Source organism: Polistes dominula, unplaced genomic scaffold, assembly GCF_049000335.1.
Source record: "Polistes dominula isolate Pdom_NZ unplaced genomic scaffold, Pdom_raw_medaka contig_21, whole genome shotgun sequence".
Lineage (NCBI taxonomy): Eukaryota > Metazoa > Arthropoda > Insecta > Hymenoptera > Vespidae > Polistes > Polistes dominula.
Window position 1 is genome coordinate 4,202,069 of NW_028301061.1, and position 21,149 is coordinate 4,223,217.

At 25.3% G+C, this 21,149-nt stretch overlaps 1 protein-coding gene across 11 annotated transcripts in view; it reads right to left on the bottom strand.

Annotated features, from left to right (window-relative positions):
* LOC107065355 (uncharacterized) overlaps positions 1–21,149 on the bottom strand; it is a 67,345-nt gene that overhangs the window by 31,123 nt on the left and 15,073 nt on the right. The gene's annotated exons all lie outside the window — the stretch shown is intronic.

The window sequence follows — 21,149 nt, forward strand, 5'->3', positions numbered from 1 at the left end:
GATTAAATTAAGCGTTCAAAAGATATTCATCATCAAACTTTCACGTGTACTGATTTCTGTCTCTGAATATCATATATAAATAAATATTACATATATGAAATATTATATGTTATTTTTATAATATTATATAATCTAAAATATATTATAGTATATATATAATATATGTATTATAAAATATACATATATTATATTAATATATGTATCTATCTTAAAATAATCAAACATAAATCTTCAATATCATTCAAATGGTGAGGTTTACGGAAAAAATATAAAATACCTTTTTTGTAGAGCATTAAATTTCCTACAAAATTCTTCTAGAACATTTTTCTGTACAATCACTTAATGATGAGGTATGAATTTTATTCTATTGGATTGAGAAAAAAATAAAAAACTACGATGCGGAGGATCTTCCTCTTAAAATTAAGAGCTCATATTTGGTGAGAATTTTTTTAAGGTGTCTAGTAACCCATTTTTCCGTACCACTTGTATAAAAAAAATAATTGATTTTTTTGACCCACCCTAATGTATATATATGTATATAGTGTCTAGAAAGAATTAATATTAATAAACAGTAGCCTCTCTTCTACCTGAAATCATTTCGTAACATTATAACGAAACTTTAAATGGTACATATATCTCAATTTGATTGACACTTTAACGATATAATCTAAAGAATTATATCAACGTTATTATTAGGTATGGAAATGAATTCGATATATTGATATGAAATTATAAGATCATTAAGTATAATATATACAACGTTCAATTACTCTAAATACTTTCAGTTTGTACTTGAATGAATTGTAATTTCATCCTTTTAATGATATAATATATATAACTATGGTTTGAATGTAAATAATTGTCCGTTATTTTATAATACTTAAGTAGCAACATTTTATAGTTATGAAACATTTGATAACTAATCAAAACAAGAAACCATTAATTAGCAAGAGATGGCAATTCTTATATTATATATTTGGTTTAAAATTAATTTCTACATCTAATTTTATTTCTATAGGTATTGTGTAATATCTTTATTATTATATTATAATTTATTTAATATATTATAATTATATTATAATTATATCATAATACAATACGTATATGAAATATATTAATATTTATATTAATTAATTTTTTTTCAAGAGCTTAAGAAAAGAATCAATCTAGGCAATTCATGTTTCCATTCGGTTAACAAATTATTCAGCTCGCGGTTGCTGTCTATGCGAATTAAAATCAGGATATACAGGACAATCATCTTGCCGGTAGTTTTTTATGGTAGTGAATCGTGGTCGCTCACTTTACGGGACGAAAAAATATTTAGGATTTTCGAAAATAAAGTTCTTCGTAAAATCTTCGGTGCAAAACGCGATGAGGAAACGGGCGAATGGAGAAAACTCCATAACGTTGAAGTACATCGATTGTACAACAAACTAGACATTAATAACGTCGTAAAATCATGCCGATTAAGATGGGCTGGTCACGTGGCGCGCATGAGGGAGGATCGAACGGCGCACAAAATATTGGTCGATTTATCAAACGGGAAAAGACCACTAGGTAGACCGAGGCGTAGATGGGAGGATAATATTAGAAGGGACCTGAAAGAAATAGGAAGGACCGCGAATGGAAGGATCACGCTCAGGGACGGGAACAATGGCGGGATTTGGTATTTGCGGCAATGAACTTTCGAGTTCCTAATGTCAGTTAATAATAATAATAATATTATTTTCATTGTAAGTATTCACTTTCGTGTGTCACTGTATAAAAATTTCTACATAAAAATTTCGCAAACGATTCGAAAACTTTTTCTTGAGATGATATACATATTTATTAAAAAGTAATGAAAAGCAAAAACACTTTGAATCCATTTAAATATTCTTTCTTATTTACATGATTATTTTATGAGACCTTTATAATATATTATTTAAATAGTTATTTTAATTCTTGTTGCTGGTTACTTATATATTACTTGCTCCAAAGTGGGTAAGTTTTGATGGTAAAGTCAAATAACTTTTGTAGTTTAGATATTGCTTAAAGGAATATAGTTTACACAAGTTAGATTACTCGACATCAAAGAGATTTATCAATTGATTGAAAATGATCTACACGATAAGCTGTTTTTCCGATTCGTGCATTTTCAATATTTCGAACTTAAAATACCTAATTGTAGATGAAACTTATTACTCATTATTCGAAGTCTATGCCGATTAAACTTAATCGAAGAAAACGTGTTAAATTCGGTTTGAGACTTTTCGAAACAATGGTTTTGACGTGAGAAACTAGAAATGTTCTCGGACAGTTTAAAAAATTTGAAGAAGTTGATTAACACGGATTGATTTCTCTGAAAATTCAGTTCAATCGCATTTAGAGTTGTCGAATATGTTAAATGTTATTCGAATGGTCGTTTCAAAACGCTTGCATGCAATTTTTTCATTTCTTTTTTTAATTTTAATGAATTTAATAAAATCGTTAAAATGTAACTTATCACTAAATGTAAAACATTTGACAAAGAATTTTCAGACGATTTGAAGATTTTTCTTTAAAATTTTTGAAGAAAAATTTTATTCGTTTAATTTTATTAAATTATTTTAAGATCATACACAATTCTGGTAATATCAAATTTAACAATACTTAAGTGTGTGTGATTTCTCACAGAAAAATTAAAACAAAAATTCGTGTTATTTGTTTAATTAATTAAAAGTTATTGAGTTTTAAGAATGATCTGGAGAAAAAAGGTATATTCAATACATTTAAGGCGTTATACGCAGTTAGAATTTTCAAAAAATCGATTTTTTTTGCATTTTCGTAATATACATATATTTAAGTATATTTCCTGAAATTTTGAAGCCAATCCGATAAATATTATCGGAGATATACCTGAATTTGTAAGGCCACGTCAGAGTGTAAAGTCGTGCGTTCAGTACCAAATCTTTCGTCGTACCAAATAAGCTTTATATTTAGTTATTTTTTTTTATATTAAATTTCTATTGTGGAATGTGCTTTCGAATTTAGTTGAACAAAACCCTGCGATAAACATATGAAATAAAATATTATAGAATACGCTAATCAATAGTTATAAGGTATCGTTTACTTAGGAAAGAATTTCACTCAAAGATTAAGGCTAAGTTCATATTAGGCGTTTTTAAACGTGCGCTTTGCTAATGCGCGTATTGAGAACTAGGAGTTCTATTGAAGTTTTCACATGCAAGCGCGCGCCTCGGGTCAATCGTGCGTCAAACGTGCGTTCACATTTTTTCCTTTGAACGCGCGTTCAGCAAGCGTCAGCTGCGCGCTTCGAAATACATGAAGCGCCATAAAGTTGTACATTTGATCGCGTGATTTTGTTTTTGTTTGACACACATAAGCAAACACTTCGATGTCCATTCCCGAACTGAGCCACGTATATTCTTCTTTACTAACGCACGTCGTACCCCGTGCTAAGCGCGGTGTGTGTACCGCGATCAATGCTCGCTCAACGCAACGCTGAGCGCCCAGTGTGAACTTACCCTAAGAAGAATATTCTGGAGGGCCAAAAATTCCCAAACAAACTCAACAATCATCAAAACATAGTGGTGCGACGAAAATCTTTGTGTAGTGTCGGTCCCTTCGGGTGGTTTCGGGTTCCTATGTAAACACATGCGACACCATAAGGAGAAATAATATTTCTTATTCTAGACAAAGTTCCTTTATGCATAATTTCCACTACAATCTTTATCAAATACATAAGCTGTTCCCATCGATGGACTATGGGGTGTGGACTCTCCGACAATTGGTTAATTAGATTCATATATTTCCTTCCCTCTTCAAAGGGGTGTAATTCATTTTGGATATAAATATGTGAAATAAAATAAGAAAGGGTCTGTCTGTTATAGAATCTGTCAGTCAGCATACATTCATACAGTCAACATCAAGCATTCAAATAATTGTAATATAGTCGCCAAGATTCAAATAATAAATTCATTGTTCACTAAAGAACTGCCTTTAGTATTACTACAAAATCACTCACACCGTAATAATTTACTGTCGTGAGATTTTCGTACAAAACGTACGTATAATATCAATGTAAAGAATTTGTACGTCAGTTTGAAAAGGATTCACGTTAGCATAACATACAGTGCGCGTGAACAATTACAAAAAAAAAGAAGAATGTGATTCAGGTGGATAAAAAAATGTGCAAAAAAAATGTTCATAAAAATGATACGTGTGCCACAGGTTGAAGAGTTTTCTATTGGGATATTTTGCCAAAAATGACAATTAATTGTCAAAAATGAATCGCGTTTCGGTAGACTAATCAGTGGAAAAGTTAATGAAATTATAAAAAATATTAATTAAAACCGGTTCATTAGAAATCACGATATCGGAAAGAAGTAAACATCCATCATAAAACAGTTTTAACACATTTATAGTAGGTTAGGTAAAAAATATGGAAAATAGCTTATTTCACATTTGCAATAAAATATTCCGAAATTTTTTCTTGATCTAATATTTATTTGCAACTACTATACAGTGTTTCTATAAAAAATTATAACAAAAAAAAACACTTCAAATCGATTGAAACATTTTCTCGATTGTTTTATTATGGTTAGAAATTTCAAACCATAATAAATCTGAAAATGAATTTCTAAATGATTCTCATAAATTTTTACGAGAGATAATCTAAATATTTATTAAAAAAAAGTGCAAAGCTTTTACGTTACAAGATAAAACCAGAAACACTCTTGATTAATCTAAAGAATCTTTGAATTACTTTAAAGGATAAATCTAAAAATAGTGCAATGCGCTTTCGTAAAAGTTAAAACCGAAACACTTGTATTCCATCTAAAACTTACATGATTATTACGAAACTTTAAGTCATAAATCTGAAAAAGAATTTCTTGAAGATTTGAAAATACTCTCAATCGATCTAAATAATCTTTCGATTATCCAAATGATTATTACATAATTCTGAACTATAATAAATTAGAAAAAGAATTTTAAAACGATTGGAACACTTTTACTTGAGATAATTTAAATATGTATCTAAAAATAATATAAACAATTTACGTAAAGGGTAAAATCGAAAACTCTCTTAATCAGTCTAAACATTCTGTCGATTATCCAAATGATTATTACGTAACTCTGAACTATAATAAATTAGAAAAAGAATTTTTCTAACGACTGGAACACTATTACTAGAGATAATTTAAATATCTATCTAAAAATAATACAAGGAATTTACGTAAAGGGTAAAACCCGAAAACAGTATTTATCAGTCTAAGTATTATACAAATGATTATTACGTAAATTTGAACTAGAATAAATTAGAAAAAGAATTTTTCAACAATTGGAAGATTTTTGCTTGAGATGATTAATGTATTTAAAAAAATGTAAACAATTTACGTAAAGGGTAAAACCGAGAAAAATCTTTATTTAAGCTTCGCTTAAACATTCTGTCGATTATCCAAATAATTATTAGGTAAATTTGAACTAGAATAAATTAGAAAAAAAATTTTCAGACGATTGTATGACTTTAAGACTCAAGATGATTCAAAAAATATATATCTAAAAATAATGTAAACAATTTAAGTAAAATGTACAATCAAAAACTCTCCTAATCAATCTAAATATTATGTCGATTATCAAAATTATTATTACGTAACTTTGAACTATAATAAATTAGGAAAAAAATTTTCAAACGGTTGGAACACATTTACTCAAAATAATTTAAAACATAATATGTGTCTAAAAATAATATAAAAAAATTTACGTAAAGATTAAAACCAAAAACAATTTTTTATCAGTTTGAACATTATACAAATGATTATTACGTAACATTGAACTATAATAAATTAGAAAAAGAATTTTGAAACAATTTAAAGACTTTTACTTGAGATGGTTTAAACCGAAGGCACGTGTTACAAGCAATAAACCGCCCTCGTTGCCAACACTTGCCATAAACAGGCCCGACATCCGGCTGATTTGCGGTAGGAAGCTGCTGCTCGTTCTCTGCTTCTTTTTCTTTCTTCATTCAGAATGGAAATAGCGCCTTAGCTTTAGTTATCTCGGGTGTGTTCGGCAAAAAAAAAGAAATTCTGATAGACAGAGAAAGAGAAAGAAAGAGAGAAAGAAAGAGAAAGAGAAAGAGAGAGAGAGAGAGAGAGAGAGAGAGAGAAAGAAGAAGTCTAGAAAGACAAGCATACTTCGGTAAGTGAGAGAGAAGTCGAAGAGAAACTGTAGTAGATAAGTTTTATTGCATTTCATTTTGCTCGGTGCTCTTGAGCAACTATATTTATATCGCCGAACAAACTTCGTTCGGGTGTGTTTTCGGGGTCTTAGGCCGCCACTTCTCTCCTCCCGAAGGTAGGAAAAGCACAAGACGACGAATGACGTACGGTGCTTCGTAAAACGGTTACTCGGTTATTCGAAAATCGTTGGTTGCATCGAAAAAACAAAAAACAAAAAAGAAATGTAAAAGTACGAAATAAAAGAAAATATAGAAGAAGAAGAAGAAGAAGAAGAAGAGGAAAAAGAAGAAAAAAAACGACTTATTCGAAAAATGTATGCAATTTCCGTCTGTGTGAATGAATTTAGTGAAGAATCGTGCCAGATGTAACCGTTGTAATCATTAGTTTACTCTTAATTAAGACCATATTGAATTACATAGTGATTTATAGTTGTATATGCAAACGGTTATGTTGCAGCCATTTAAGAGATTCATACAAGTCATTTTGATAAAAGTTATGGAACACGTGGGCTTTATAGTGACTCATAAACGGATCCTTAGATTTGCTCTTGTAATTTACTAATCTTTCAAACAAATTGACGTTTGATTATCGTTTGTTTCTCGTATATTATAATTGTTACAGGGGTGGAGTGGTAAGGGTGAGAATAAAGATTTTACATTTGTTTTATCTATGTTAAAATTCTTTTTCGTGTTTTTTTTTTTCTTCTATCTACATTGTAACATTCGAGTATTTATTATTTTAATTATGTTATATTAGAACCGAGAGAAAGTGATTAATGCGTGTATAGGTAGTCCTGGTTTTTTTTTTGTTTTTTTAGAATAATCCTAAACCAAAAATAATGAAAAATTGATATACTCGAGGAGAGAAAATCACCAAATGTGGTCTAGATTCTTTTAAAAATAACTTCACCTAGTCTCGGCCATGTTCGTTGGCACGTGCGTGTACCGGTTGGTAAAATCTCGTGTGTGCTTTCTAAAGATCAGCCGGAATACGGTGAAATATCGGCGTAGGTGCTCGAATCCCGTGGCGAATAATCAGCCGTGCTATTTTCGTAACAAGTAGAAGTAACGTGCGTGCGTGAGTGAGTGAGTGAGTGAGTGTGCGTGTTATACGCACGACGGAGAGATGACGTGGCCCTTTCAGGATCTCCTGACATCTACAGAAACATAGATAGAGAGAGAGGGTGAGGGGGAGAAGGAGGAGGGGTGGAAAGAAACTTTGTCGAAAAGTTAACTCTCCTTTTTTCTTCGGCAACGTTTATAACACTAAACGTACTACAATCGGTTCAAATAATTCATTTTTTTATATTTCCAATTTTATAATTCTGCATTCGATGTTTTTATTAATTTTGCTTTACATTCGACTTTATGAAAATTATTATCTGAAATATCGTTTTATTTATAATATTATGTAACCCGACACTATGTTAATTATAATTCGAATTTATCTCAAAAAAATAATATGCATTATTTTTTTTTTAGAAATTGATAATGATATGATTCATTTTTTTATTTTCTTTGTCTCTTTTTTTTTTTTTTTAATTATTTAACTTGGCGTAAAATTGATATTACGTTTGTGCACTTGTAAAACAATGTTAACCTTTATTAAAGATCGATAGAAAGAATTGTTTTAAATTTAGAATGAAAATTATACATTCAATGTTATTGATCGGTGTTTTCATACGACTTTATGAAAATTATTATTTTATATATTATATATAAATATCCTTTAATTTATTATGTAACACAACATTAAATTATTTACCATTTGAATTCATTTATATAAAATATTTTTATATATATTAACGTAGAAGGAAATGACCGACTTTTAATTCATAATTAAATTTATGCATTCGATATTATATTGATTTTTTTAAAATTAAAATTTACGAGTAATATAATTATAAATATTATTTTATTATTACCTAAAAATTTTTATTTTTTCTTTATTCTGTTCAGTACAATTAGTTATTATATTCGCGTAATTGTAAAAAATTATAAGTTATTATAAAGAAAGATAAACAGAACAATATTATAATTTTATAATGTAAATATTATATTCTATCTTGTTGATTATTTTCATTTAACTTCAGGAATATTATTATATTTCTTTCGCAAGTATATAACTATAAATACCGTTTTATTTATAATATATTATTATATTCAATTATTTAAAAAAAGAATAATAATTTTAAAAATCGATTAAAATTCGTTCTGTAACCTGTATTTTAGAATTGAAAAAATTTCTTGTTTGATGATCAACTTTACAATAAACTTAAAAGAACTTAAAAAATATTTTGTTTTATTGGTTATTTGAGAGCTTATATTTGTGTTTTTTAGATTTACAAACTTATTTTATGGTCTGAAAGAAAATTGGAATTTTATAAAATTAGAGATTTTTTAAGTTATCAATCAAAATGTTTTATTAGAATTAGATATTTATAGAAAAATAATAAAATTTTTGACTATGCAATATTTGTGCAAATATATAGGATATTTTGTAATAGGTTGGACCCACTTCAGGAATGGGCACGACAAACAAAAACAATGAAAAAAATTCATATAAACATATGTTCGATTTGACCTTGTTACAAAATTATAGTCACTTTTGTGTTCCAATAATCCGCGTCAGTTTATCTTTAAAGATAGTGCTCGAAATAATCACTTTCAGCTTATATTTAAGTTTGAAGTCGTTGTATTATTAAATTTAACGGTCTGTCAAAAATTCCAGGTTCGCTTGGAATCCATTGAAATCTGTTGACTTTTTATAAATGACTTCATAAATGAAACTCTAATTACACATTTGTAATTCTTAAAACAAAGGAAATAGAAAATAATGAGATACTTTAAATAAGAAAATTGAACATTGAAATTATACTGATTGATCTAATTTAACTTATTTCAAATTTTTCTACTATCTTTATATATAAAAATTCAATGTCACATTGTTGATTTCTTATAAACTTCGAAACTACTAAACTGATCTTAATGAAATTTTTTTTATTTTATGTGATTTTTTCAACAAAAGATATAGAATAGTTATTATCGCGATTATTATTATTTTTTATTGCTAATTTAAGGATTTACTATTTAGAGGTTATCTAAGTCTCTAGGTACTGTAAGTTTCTAATAGATGGCGCTGTATTACAATTCAATTATTTCGATATATTCACGTTTTTTTTCGTGATAAAATATATTTTATCATTTAGATTTACATATGACATAACTAATCCTGAATTTTGTATTTTTTCCTGTATTATTATTTTATGCACTCCATTCTAATTGTGGCATTATTTTGTGTGTTGTTATAATTTACTAAATAGTTTAGAATTATATTAAATCATTATTTAATAACAAAACCACAGGAACGCGTGGCCGGAGCATCCGTTTGTAATATTATATACATATATATGTATAAATCTTAAATATTATTTTTTAAAAACATATATTGGTTTTTTTAGCGCTCTAATGAAACATACGTAAATATTAATTCCTCCCCTCTACTCACGCTTTCATTTCAACTATGTTTGTAAATTCTTAAAAAATAGTGAACAAAACATGCGTTAATTTAGTGTTAAATAAAAATGGCCAAATTTAATTAACAGAATACATGACATCAACGAAGACAAAAAATATTCACAAAATACATAGACACTGTTTATAAATAAAAACTGAGGGTGATCATTTTGAGCACTTTCTATGAAGATAAGCTATGGTTGATTATTGAAATACAAAAGACAAACATGTTTAAATATGACACATGTTTCTATGAACTTTTTATTATCTTTGTATCAGCTGTTCATACTTAAAATGAATTCTACATATACATATTTCGAAATAAATTGTATATACAGATAATAAAATAATCGTTTATAAAAAAATTCGACTTTTTTTTTCATCCAACTCGCATCGTTATTAACATTTGAATCTGTCATTAACAATATTTCTTTAATAAACGAGTAATTTTAATTAAATTTAATAATTTATTAACTGAAATAAAGGTTTATGATATCAAACAAACATAATTACTTTATAAACCGTCAATGAAATTTTGGATCACGTTATTTTTTTCCATACATGTACAAAATTACTTTATTGTTTAGTTAAAGTAAATTTCAAATGAAACATTTTAAAACGTTTAAGGACTGTTGGCATCAAAATTACAATGTAATTAAGAATGCGAAGGGGTTAAATTGAAGTATATTCTTTTTTGTACGTTACATAAAAACATAACGTTTTTTCTTTTTTAACTTTTGCTTCCCACCCTTCTTGGAGTAATATGCTTACCAGACCCGGGTCCTTTGGACCCGGGCGAAAAAAATCGTTGTAAAAAAAGAAACTATTGCCTAAATTTATTTCAACATTTTTTGAGACTTCTTTAATACTTACTTAAAAAGACTATATAGGCTTTATAGCTTTAAATTAAATTTAAATATGTTTAAAAAATTACTAAAGTTGAACAATTGAGAAAAATGACTCAAGTTGCAAAAAAGGTCTGGGTCCTTTGGACCAAGTGTGGTATGCAAAGGTTAAGAAATACTATACTATTTATAATTTCACAATAATATAATATAATTGTATAAATACTTAAAAATAAAATATCTTCGTTTTTATTAAGATTCAAGAGTTTAAAAATGTGAGTCAGATATGCTTTGAAAAAGAAGAAGTATGCTAGTGATATGGAGTATAATAATTACATATCCGCATAAATATTCCAGTCACAAGTGGATGAATTTTAAGATACGCTCAAGGAACAACCGAATCGTAACTTCAATTGAAATATGATCGGATTCGACCTTGCGATACTCACTACCAAAGGAATCGATTTTCCGTCGATCATTTCTCCTCATACGTGATTCTATATCGAATAGGGGGTCATTATGAAACCGTTGTGAATCGCTGACTTTCCGATAACGTATCACTATTTCCGTATTATCAAATGATGTCATTCGCGAAGTCTCATCGATCGCCCAATTTTAAGTACAAATTTTTATTATGGCATTGAGATTAGTGAACAATAATTTCTAAATAAAAACCATTCGATGCATCAACGTGAAACAGTAGTATGATACGAGTATACAAATTGTTTAAAAAAATTTATATTTAAATATTACGTAAGCATAAATTATTTTTAATTATTGCTGAAAATTGATAGTACTTTCTTCAATAAAAAGCAAATATAAAATATTTAATAAATCGAATATTATAAGTAATTGAAAGTTATAGAAGTAAAGCATATGTAACAGTATGTTTTTGTAATACTATTAAATATATTTACAATAACATTACTTTTAGAATGTTTAATATTTTTTTACCTAAAAATTGAAATGTTTTTTAAAACTGTTATTATAAAATTGGACATTTAATTTTAAAAAACTAAAATTTATTTTCAAATTTATTTTCAAATCTTCTAAATATCTCCACATTTAAACAAATCATATATATCAGATTATGTCACTTTTGATATCAAGCAATCTCTGTAGAAATTATTTGTTATCTAATGTACAGTTTACAAGTTTCTCAAGCTTATCAAGTAAAGTACATTATACAGTATAACAATTATAACGTTATATAAATTTTAATATTAATTATATATAATTAACACTACACCAATAACGTGAATCTTTTAGAGCAAGTGCTTTGTTTAAACAATTATTTTTATTTTAAAGTGAAATTATAAATAGTAAAATAAACTATTAAACAATATATTTTAAAAACATTAAAGTGTATTTATAAATTTTTTTCAGATTTTTTTAATAACAAAAACATTGAAAACAATCAATTCACAATTGTATTATTGTATTTAACCTTGTAACCCTTGAAGGGTTAATTATTTCTCTTTAATATTACATATCTATAATTAGCATCTTATTACTGCCAAATATTAGAAATAAAAATGAATATATTGTATATTTTATTTCATTGTCAGAGTGTCATACAAATAACAGCAAAGATTCTATCCCAAACATATGTTTTCTTTTAACGTTTATAACTGCAGCTTGAAAACAATATTTCTTGGAATGATTAATTTAGGAACAAATATCTCCTTTGAAGTAACAGATGGTAGTTAAAACAAAAAATCGTTTATTCCGAACCGTATCGAACACGTTTAAAACTTCTAAAACTCTTTAAATTGATTTCGATCAATGGTCTTTTCTTTTTTTGGCATTCGACTAAAAAAAAAAAAAAAGAAATTCTACAAAGGAGAACGCTTTTATCTCGTTGAAGTAAAACGAGACTCGAACTTGGCATCACTTGTGTACTTGTGAACGAATCTCAGAGGAGTAGTTGTTGAGTTGGATTAATATAATTATATGACCATTGTTGCCAAATTGAGATACAAATCGTTCCAATAGAAAGGAAGCCGGTTGTACGTTTAAATTTTAAAACTTTTTGAACTTTAATCAATTGATTTCTAAATTAATTGAAATTAAAAATTAAAAATATTCGGTTCGCTTATATAAATACGGTTTAAAAAAAATGATAAGTTATTATCTATTATTAAGTACCAGGTATTTTTTTAATAAGTTAAACAAAAATTTATTTTTTTAAATGTAAAATACGTTTAAATTAATCATTTTGTAAAAATATAAAATTATTACGAAGCATTGTAAACAGGATGTTTTAGAAATTTTTTAGGGACGAATTTCTCACACACACACAAAAAAAGACAAAAATTTTAGCATAAATATTTGCCAGGAAATGACTGGTTTATGAGTTATGATCGAAAGATTGCATTCTTAGAAAAAAGTGACTAATGCATAAGAAATGTTCAAAATATCCTGCACATGATTCAACGCACGCATGGATAAGTCATATTAAGAATTGTCGTATTCCTTGCACAGATTTTATTACCGTTGCTTATCATTTTAAAAATATTCAAAAATTGATTAATCATATTTTTCATTTCATTATATTTATTTATTCGTTTCATTTATTCATATTTTTATTCATTCATTTTTTCATTACTGACATAAAACTTCAAATATCTTGTAAACTATTGACATTTCGATGACCTTCACTTTATACTTTTTTGCGCAACATAAAAAAAGGAATCAAATGGTATAAAACAAAAAAATATAAAGTTCCATTTAAAAAAAAAGTGCAACTGCATCTGACAAGTGCATCGATGCATTTTCAAAAAAAGTAATTTCATAGAAAGTTGACATTTGTTGTGCCATATAACTTTTTCCTTTATGATTTTTTTCTATTGTTACTTGAAAAAAAGTTATTACCCGTCCCCGTTACAAGAATCACCCTGTATAGAAACAATTATTTTCCACTTCGCTTAATGTGAATATTCATTGAATGTATTATATAAAGAAAAATGATGCGCATGAATAATTTTTTAGTATTATAAATATCAAAGTTAAATGAAATAAAATAGTGAAGGAATATTTTCAATCGAAATATCGTATAGATGCCTGTACAATTATATGCAACAGTCATAAAATTCATCGAAGAAATATAATATTGTATTATTCGACATTTTCATGTACTCATTTAATTAAATGTCAGATATTTTTAGACATTTGCTATAAATCTGTTAAATAATGTTGGAATGCAATTTTTTAATTTTGATTCATATATCAAGCATTTACGTATATATACTGTTTATATACAATTTTTGAATAATATTTATTTAAATATTTCATTTTCAAAATTATCTGAAATATTTCTGAAACATTCTAGGAAATTATTATACATAGAATTATAAATTACAGAAAGATCTTAATTAACTAGCAAATGAAGAGGATAAATTGATAGCTACTCCAGAATAGAACGAAGTTCTTTTAAAACACGTTCCTTCTATGCAAAATAAAATATTATTTTGTGTTATTTTTTTTTAATAATAACATATAATAAATATATGTATATACTCGTGTATACATTGTATAGAACATATTGTATTAAAAAATAATATTTATATGTTATTATATTTTAAACTATGTTTATTTGTATTACTTTATTAGTCGTACATTTAAAAGTGCTTTTTTTAGAAAACTTTTCATCTATACTAAATCTACTTTTGTTATAATGTCATGTTAGTTTAGGTATTGTAAACATCAATTTAAAATTGTAACACTATTTTATGATTAATTTTTTCATTTTCCTCGGTGGTTTCTTTCTTTTCATTGCGGTAGATTTTGTACATTAAAAACAAACTCGACAAAAATTGACTTTACGAAATTGCTTGAATCTATATTTCATAATGTTTCAACTTGTTGTTCAATCAAAACTACAATTCATTTTCTTTTTAACTTGTAAATAATATTTCAATAATAGTAAACACTACTATCAGTAATGAAAAGTAAAAGTAGTATAATGGCAATGAGATCAAAATTTGAAAGAAAAATGAATACATGTAAATTTGATTCGAATGTGTGTCAGCAAACATAAAATAACGGATAACCGAGATCTTGATTAGTCAATCCCTATTCAAATATTTATATATTATTGAATATATATGAATATTTATATATTTAACGGTCTAGTCACGTTGAATAGTAATTTATGTAAACACAGTAGAGGTTCTGTACTTGTTTGGAGCTCCATGAGTGTAGCTTGTGTTGACATGACCATGATACCCTTCATTTGACGAAAAATTACGTACAGTACTACCGGATATATCAATATTTACATTATTTTTAAGATGTTCAATTATTTTTATAGCACTTATCTTTGGATTTTGTTTTATCATTCTTGTTATAACTCGTCCAGTGTACTGATTAATTTTCCGTAGACGTGCATTTCTTGAGTTATTTTGCAGTTTCTTTCTTAATCCATACCTATTAATGATACTTTGTATAGTCGTTCGAGGTCTGTTTATAATTCGCGATATTTCTAATAAACTTTTATATTGATTATGTAAAATTAATAACAATTTTTTTTCTTCTATCGTTGTTTCAACACGTTTTTGTCCTATTTTTCAACAATAATTTTCGATCTTAAATAATTTTGAACTCTACTGATGCCGATAACGGTTACAAACATACTGACAAAGTCAATTATAACTAGAAAGCAATCACACACATACATTATGTGTTTATATTATGGTTTATATACAAACTCTTTTGTAAATAGTTCAAAATAAGAATTGTATGAATATTTATGTTTTTATGTTATGTTTCTGTCGATTTTTTCGTTTTCCTAGTCAATTTTATAATTTATTCAAAAAAATTATTTTTTATTTCATTATATTTATTGTAGAAACTTTTTAAAATATGTATAAATACATTTTTTATAAGAAATTAGTTAATAAATTACAATTTTACAAGATTTTATTTCAAATTGATCGGTTTACGAATACTTTCTACACCCACTGTGTATACAATAAAATAATAATAATAGGAATTATAGTTCTCATCAGATCACTGAAGTCAAGGAACGCAAGAATGGTTTATAAAATGGATGAGTAAAAAAATTCCGAGAAAAAATCGTGTGGTGTTGACTCCGACGATAAAATAAAAAAATGACCTCTTCCTCTGTAGTATTGGATAAATATTAGAAGGTGTTAAATAAATAAATGATTCGAAACCGTAAAACAATATTATTTGGATTATTGTATTATTGATAAGAAAAATGATTTAATACTTAATAACATTTTAAATCAGTTAACAATAAAGTTTATAAAATGTGATACATTGACTAAAATTTTCTATTATAATAAAAGCTTTTTACACTAAACCTACCAAATTTTTATCACTCATAAAAATTTTCTATATAAATCAATCATTTTAAATAGTCATAGTAGATTTATTGTTATTATAGTAATTTTCAAATATTTTACATTCTCGGTGATTTTTCTATTGTGTCTGTGTAAAATTCTAATAAGCACAATTTGCAAAATAGCTAATAATTTGTTTTATAAGAGTTAAGTTAAAATAAATAAAACACATTTAAGTTTATTAAATAATGTAATTGAACAAATTTAACTAATTATAATAATAATGGATGGATGAGCCAATTGGTAATTGCACATTTTCACTAATCGTGGAATTAAATTGGTAATAGTCAATAATTTTTGTAAAAATTTGGTAAAAATAAATAAAAAAAATATTTTAGATCACAAAAAATGTAATTAAACAAATTTAATTAATAATAATAGTTAAAGGGATGGATGAGTCTGTTGATAAATGTACATTTTCTCAAAACAAATTATTAAATCAAACATAGCTACCATCAGTTCGTTTTTCAAAATAATTTTTACACTTTTACCTTAAATTTTATTATAGGAACTGTCGAGAATCTTCGCTCACACAAATAAGAACTCGAAAATGAATTAAAAATAGTAACAATTGTGTAATAGTTTGTGGTGTTACTGTGAAAACGTTGCTGATTCCCAGAACACCGAAAAAACTATTTCTATAATTTATAAATTATAAGAACCATTTATTTTCCACCACTTTGATTTTTCCGCCCCTTTCCACCCCTTAAAATTTACAAATTAATTACATGTGTTGTAAAAAAAAAATACATTATCTTTTAATAACTACAAATAATAAAAATAAATGAAATTTTACTTGTTAGTATATGAAATTAAAAATAATCGAAATGACAATAGGATAATTCGTATTGTTAATATTCGTTAACATATTTTAAGTTTCAAAATATTAACTTATTATGAATAGAAAACAAAATTAACGATTTATTTGTAATCTATGAAAATATAAAAATCAAATAAAAAATGAAATACAAATTATAGCGATATTTACAAAACATCAAACTATAAATTTTATGTAGCTTATATATTTCATAAATACAAATTGTATTTTACTTTTATTATAGTCCGACAATAGTTTTATTTTAATATTTTCAGTTAAAAATTTATTTTCCTTATGTATACGTATATGCATAAAATGATTGCGCAATCATATGGGAATTAAAGTTTTATATACAAAAACTTTCTCGAATTCGTGTTTGCTGTGCGTCATTATGATTTCTATGAACATCATGAATGAATTTCAAAATATAATACTTTAATAATTTTAAAAAGGTAATAAACACACACACACACACACACACATTGTATGATATAAAAACACTCGTATAAAGCAAAATGTGCGAATGAATAATAGATAAAAGAAAAAGAAAAAAAAAGAAAGACGGATATTACGTGAAAAGTATTGTGTGAGAAAAATCACGTAAGATTTTTATCTAATAATAAAGAGAACAATGCTGTCATAATAATTTAATGTTAATGTAAAACAATTTCTCGACCAGCGAGTAAGCAAAAAACGACTACAAATATTTATTCAAAAATTAATTCCATATAAATAATAAAACTCGATATATTAAATAAGTTAAAACTTGTAAATTGAGGTTAAAAGTTAACAAAGTGGAAGAGATAATTAAATAAGTAAGTTACAGGAAAAATAATTAAATATATAAGTACTTATGGATTTAAGTTATAGGTTAAAAAAAGTCAATAAAGAAAGTGTAATTAAATAATTTGCATGACCACGATGTTATTTACATCAAACGTGCATATCTTATACTTTATTAAATATATTACAGTCTTATCAACCCCCACGGGGAGATGTTATAATTTCATTCGTAGTATGTTTTACTGTTATACATACAGATCGCATCACGTTTGTTTATAATTTCAAAATAAATTTGAACTGAAGAAAAAACGAGAATTATAAAAAATAAATATATTTATAAGATTTTTTGACAATAAATTAATTGAATAAATGGATTCTTTTATGATTTCTTTAATAATATAAATAATTGCAATATATAAAACAAATCATCAAATTCATTTTATTAATATTACACACATTATAATTACTTATATTGAAAAATTAATTTTTTTTAAATTATTGATCTACTCTATTGTTATAATTGCAGATATATATATATTATTGAAATTTGGTTGGACTTTTTATCTACTATTCTAATAAATAAACAATTTATTTAAGTGTTATAAGTTCAATTTGGAAAAAAAGGAGTTGTGATTGGTTATAAATAAATACAGTAGCGTTTTTCATATTTGTAATAACAAAACAATTATAATAAAAATATTTTTATAAAATGATTAATGGAAAAGTAACTGTTAAAAACTGTTATTTAAATGTTTGATCTTAAGAATGTATTGAATTCAATTAAAATAAGTAAATGTAAAATAGAGTCTTCTGATAAATATTTATAGGAATATAATAAAACAATTTATAGTACTTCTATCTATAACACTGTTATATTAATTTCATTTGCAATTTTTTATTTGTGCGAGGCTGGGTTCTCATAAAATTTAAGTATTACATAAAAATCAATATGAAATACGAAATGAGGGTTACTGTGTCCAGTTTAATTCCACGACTTAAGAAAATGTGCTGTAATCAACATAATCATCCATCCCTCTAATTACTAAAATTAATTAAATTAATTGAATTATATTTGACAATTAAATAAAAGTTCAAATTAACCATATATAATTTTTCATTGAAATAATTTTTATTTAAATTCCATTACGTCTAATTATTATTACTGTTCCTTTAACATCTTGTTTTTTTTTCTTTATCGAAATTTATTTACGAGTTTCCTTGAGGCAAACCGAAAAAGAAATTCTATGTGTCACGGTCATGTGTTCAACGCACTTCGAATATTTTTACCATAGATTTTGTATGTACCTATAACTCAACTAAATGTGAGGGTGTGTCAAGGGTTCGATCTACTATTAGCAAATTCGACTTGGTTATAAGTCATTCTCTTATTATATTAATAATTTTCATACTTCTAATTTTTATATCTTCGATTGAAAGTATTAGTTTAATGAAGAGAATAATAAATGAAAAAGTAAAAAGATGATTTGAAATTTCAGATCGAACAAATTTTTCGTCCTACTTTGATATAACCTTTAATAATTATTATCAGATAATATGCCACTTTCAAGAGAAGTATATTAATTTTGGAAAATATATAATTAAAATTAACATTTGGAAACTTAATCATCAAAATAACTGGATATAGTAAAGTTTGTTCAATTTCATATAAATATGTATGTGCATATATATAATAGGATTATAATTAATCAATATAATCAGGAAACAAACCATGTATATAAATCGAAATTCAAGAAATAGTCGAAACCAGAGTGAAATTTTGTAAAACACGTTTCTTCTATGCAAAATAAGATTTTATTTTGTGACCAGTTTTAATAGTACTATAAATATGTATACTCATGCATACATTGTATAAAATACGTATTAAAATATAGTATTTATATGTTCTCATATTTTTTCCTATGTTCTTTTTGATTGCTTTATTAATCTGCATGATTAATAAAAAGGTATTATACCTTAGAGATGTTTTTTTTTTTTTACGGAAACTTTTCAACAAAATGAAATCTTCTTCTATTACAATGTAATGTTAGTTTAGATATAGTAAACCCTAATTTAAAGTTGTAACACTATTCTTATGATTTATTTTTTCATTTTCTTCAAAATTTTCTTCCTTTCTCATACGGTAAATTTTCCTATATTAAATTCGACAGCAACCAACTTTAAGAAATCGACTGACATGAATCTATTTTTCATAAAACTTTTTGTTTTATCAAAGTTAAAACTTTTTTCTTTTTAGAATTTATTTCTACGTTCTAAATAATTTTTTAGTAGCAGTAGACAAACTAGTGAAGGTAACAGAAAAGATACTAACAAGACAAAAATTTGAAAGAAACAAGAATACATTTCGATTTAATTTGAATGTTTGTCGACAATGTTTTCTCTTGATAAAAAACAAAAACTTTTATTTATTCTTTATACAGTTTTATTTCAATGGCATATAAACTTTATAAAACTTGATACGTTGACTAAAGTATTCTATTACGGAAGAATATAATATGGAAATCCTAAAAGTCACTTTTTTCTTTACCTTTTAACTCGAGTATTAATTAAATATATTATGTTATACAAAAAGAAATAATGCATTTATCTATTACAACAAATAATAAAGATTAATGAAATTTTATTTATTAACCATAAAATTATAAATAATTGAAAATAATCAGATCTTTTTTAAGAATATAATTCGTTATTTTAATCCTATATATATGTAATACTAGCTTTTTATGTTAAAAAAAAAAATAAAATTAGTTTCATCGATATTTATAATATAAAACATCTATCAATAAATTTTACTTCATGATTAGTTAATTAAGACCCCACTGTATTTTAAAGATAACATTTTTTTGTATTCTTAATTGACATTGAATAAAATTAGAAAAAAAGTTTAAAAATTATATTTATTTCCATAGATTTTTATGCATAAGTAAAACCTGATTCTATTATCTTTTATTTTTGACTTTTTGAATATAAATACTACGTATAATATTTTCTACCATTATTTCTTTTATTTTATACTTACATTAAGTAAAAAATTAAAAAAAAAAAAATCAAAAACAGAAAAATTATATTTATTTCTACAGATTTTTATACTTAAAATAAAGCAAATGTGTTTATTATACTTCATTAAATTTTATCAGTATAAATATGTATAATATTATATAAAATTTATATCATGAATTCTATTTAATTTTTATTTTGAATTTGCTTTATAAATTATCATTGAATAAAAATTCAAAAATATAAATCAACATTTATTTTTATCACATAACGCATTTTATCGATAACCAGTAATTGTGATTAATTAAGTAAAAATAATTGTATAAAATTATTTAACTTATATATATTAATATTTTATATTTATAGATTTAATTTATTAATATATATATTGTATTATATAATATTACAATTATACATATATTGTATTAATATAATATTGTATTCAATATATAATAAATATATATAAATAAATATTATATTAAATTATAAAAATAATATTATTTAAATAAATCTATACACAAATTGTGTCCGAATTTTAAGAATATTTATTATTGATAATTATATTACGGTTAGAATAAATGAAA